General features: G+C 50.5%; 1 long non-coding RNA gene across 1 annotated transcript; it reads left to right on the top strand.

The window, feature by feature from the left end:
• Positions 1-274: 274 nt before the first annotated feature.
• LOC115079789 lies at positions 275-3,250 on the top strand. Its single transcript, XR_003853384.1, has 3 exons — positions 275-401; positions 2,402-2,888; positions 3,159-3,250. It is a non-coding gene; the product is annotated as an uncharacterized LOC115079789 (long non-coding RNA).
• The last annotated feature ends 476 nt before the right edge of the window (positions 3,251-3,726 follow it).

Genomic DNA, 3,726 nt, shown 5'->3' with positions numbered 1-3,726 from the left:
CCACCCTGGGCCGAGGGCCCGAGATGGACAGGTCTCTGGGTCACCAGCACTAGGCCTGCAGCGTCACGGCCAATAAATCAGCAGGGCTGGGTGACAACAGAGGGTGTTTTGTTTCTGCTGCTGGGGAAACCCTGGGCGAGACGCCTGTATGATCAGGCCGGGCCGGGGCCTGGGCTATCTCACAATCAGTCGCCATCGGCGCAGGCTGAGATAAACCCTGACACCGGGGCAGTGAGGCCCCTGAACTGCAGGGGACCCCGGACTCAGACCGCAGGCTCATCCTGCCTTTTTATTCTCCATGACAGCAGCTGCACTCTTTCCGTAATGGCTTCAACGTAAAAGAATTTGCGTTCGATGGGCGTCCCTCTTGCCGGAAGAAACAAGGACCAGGAATATTTAAAGTAAGTCAGTGAGTGTTGCTGCCAGCGTATTTATTTTAATTTTATTGATATTCCGCCTTTCAGCACTTCAAAGCAGATTACATTCAGGCAGGTACCTGTCCCAGAGGGCTTAGAGTCTAACAGGCCCCTGCAATATCGGCGCGCGTTAAACAGGCACTCGTGGTTCGGCGCCCGCTCTCTTAACGCCTGCTGATCCACCTCTCACGAGCGCCCGTATTTAATATTTAAATGAGCTGCCATGGTAAAAAGGAGGCGCTAGGGGAAGCTATGCACCCCTAGCAGCTCCTTGGCAGCGGACGCCCGGGAGAGGGGGCTGTCAGCGGGTTAGGGAAACGGACGCTCATCGAGCATCCCTTTTCCTAACCTGACCGCCGTGGTTCTCCTTTTTTCGGTTCCTCCTACTTAATATCGCCATGGGGGAAGTACAGAAAAGCAGTATTTTCTGCTTACTTTTGGGGCAGGCGTTAATTTTTGTGGATTAAAATGCGTGCATCAGGCTCACGGTTTTTGGGGGGGGGATTGCATCGGGAGGAACTAGCTAATAGCCTCAGCAACATGAATTTACAAGTGATGAGGGCTATTAGCTACCCGCTGGTTTGGACGTGCGTTTTGGATGTGCTAATGCCCTTATTGCAGGAGGGGATTTGGACGTGTGTAAAGCTGTGCGCTCAGCCGAGCGCACTACATTGCATCAGCCTGAGAGTTTGTACCACCACATAAAGGCGGGGCTGTGGATCATCACACATAAGTGGAGGGGAGGGGAAGAATGGCACCCACTGACACCAGAAACAGGGGCAAAGGTCCAGCTGGCCAGTGCCATTTTGGATTAGGCGAGCAGCTGGCCCAGCACATAGGCGGCGCTCTAGGCCCCATTAGACCACCAGGAACAAACTGTAAGCTATTGGGTGGTCCAGCGGATGGGCTACTGTTGGTCATGGATTGGGGGGGGTTGGCAGGATGATAATGTGGGGAGAGGGTGTTTTTGGATAGGGGGTTCCTTTTTTGGAAAACAGAGAACATAAGAACATAAGAAATTGCCATACTGGGTCAGACCAAGGGTCCAGCAAGCCCAGCATCCTGTTTCCAACAGTGGCCAATCCAGGCCCCGAGAACCTGGCAAGTACCCAAACACTAAGTCTATTCCACGCTACTGTTGCTAGTAATAGCAGTGGCTACTTTCTAACGGGCCGATACATTAAAGCGCGGCTGGGCTCACACGACTTTTAACGTGAATTAGACGCATGTTTTAGGTGCGTTGGCCAGACACGCGATTCAATATAGGCACTTGCGCATCCTTAGCACGTGCCAAAAACGACGCATTACAATTACCGCCCGCCGCATGTAGATGGTATGTTAATGGTATTTAATGACCGGATTAGCTATTCCCCTCGATACAGTAACGCACGCCCCAAATAGTGCGTCTTTAACCTCTAGATTTAGCGCCTACCCTGACCCTGGCGTTAGTGTGGTGCTGTGCTCTGTGACAGTCAGATTCGGACAGCATCGGACAGCATCATGGACTAAATGTATATATTGGCTTTGGCAATCTTTTTACTATGGATGAAAACCAGAATAAGAAATGCTCGGCGAGCGAATTCTAGACGGACGATTGGAGACAACAGCCAACAGAAGAACCCAGCAGCAAGACCGGAGGAGGCATGTATATGTGTTGTTTGTGAATAACCAACAGTATCATCTCTGGGCATCCCTGAGGCTCCACGGGTCCAGCGAAGTCATGGACGCCTCTATGGATGCCAGGAGAAGGATGCCGCGCCAGGCCTTCCTCCGGTGCCTAGAATTAGGCATCCCTAAGGCTCCGCGGGTCCAGCATAGACATGGACGCCTCTATGGACGCCAGGAGAAGGACACCGCACCAGGCCTTCCTCCGGCGTCTGGATTTGGGCGTCCCTCAGCTGCTTCCATATATTTGTTAAATGAATTATCAAGATTTTTTTATTAGGTTATGCTGATTTTCTTGTGTTGTGTTGTTTTTCATGCAGGCACAACAGGACAGAGTTGTCCGTGTACAGGACAGGACCATCGGCAGACCAGGACGTATCTTTCGCCCACGGACAACTCTCTTTGGCATGTCCGAGCGAGATGTAGTCCGAACCTACCGGCTGAGCTCACGGGCAATCCTGTTCCTATATGAAGAACTGCGCTGCGACCTTGAGCCCCTGGCCAATCGCCACCATGCTGGCCAGGGTTGACGAAACTTCTTGGTGCAGGACACTTGAACATGGAACGCCATCCCCTGCGGGCATGCCCGGACAGCCATTTTGTGATTATTGATTAACGTTTGGAGATGCCGCGCGGGAGGCTCCCGAATTTCTCCGAAGGTATGTCCGGCTCCTGGCCACACTAATTGTGGATGACAAGTGGCACCTCTATTTTCGTCCTGGGCATCCACGGGACCAGGATTGGGCCAATGAGGCCTGGCGGACACTCAGGTCGCATTTCAACGCCCAGTCATCCTTCCCGAAGGAGGTAAGTTCATAGGCCTCTGTTGTGATAGGCCAAGGTCTCGTTTATGTTGCTTGAAAAGAATGACACAGCTCATACTTCCAGCTAGCAGAAAAAAAAAAAAAACCAAATTCAATTAAATTTAGTGTTTTGGTATTGTTTTGCGTTGCTGGGGGTTAGAAAAGAAAAACTGACGCTTGGCTTGTTGCGTTCAAATTGCTTCTTGCCTCAAAAGCAAAGTAAAAGTTAAATAGCAAATTAATATGTTTTGTATTTGTTTTATTCTGTCGCCAGGTTGAGGCTTTGAAAAAGAGGGCCCGAAGAGCGGCGGAAGGTATGTGCTGTTGGTTACCCTTAAAGAAATTGAAATGTCATGCTTACCATGCAAGAGGTGAGTCTTGTTTAATAATGGCTATAAGAAATGTCCCCGTCCAACCATTCTGGATCTTTGCATGCGCAGCAGTAACGCTTTTGCTTTTTCTCTTTTCAGAGACATCTTCAGAGGAAGACGAGGAGCAGTCCTCAGATGCAGCCTCTCCCACCCATTCTCCTCCTCCACCACCACCACCCAAACTCTCTCCCCAATAGCAAGGTGAGCCTTTAATAGTATCAGCCAGTATGGCATATTGATGTTTTATGCAGTCTGGCACGCCACTCACATTAGAATTTGAAATGTCATGCTTACGATGATGCAAAAGGTGAGGTCTTGTTTAATAATGGCTATAAGAAATGTCCCCGTCCAACCATTCTGGATCTTTGCATGCGCAGCAGTAACGCTTTCGCTTTTTCTCTTTTCAGAGACATCAGCGGAGGAGGAAGGAGACGAGCTGTCATCTTCACCACCATCACCCCAACTGTCTCC

This window comes from Rhinatrema bivittatum, chromosome 1 (assembly GCF_901001135.1).
Source record: "Rhinatrema bivittatum chromosome 1, aRhiBiv1.1, whole genome shotgun sequence".
In the NCBI taxonomy this organism is placed as follows: Eukaryota; Metazoa; Chordata; class Amphibia; order Gymnophiona; family Rhinatrematidae; genus Rhinatrema; species Rhinatrema bivittatum.
This window is presented reverse-complemented; position numbering and strand designations above follow the sequence as displayed.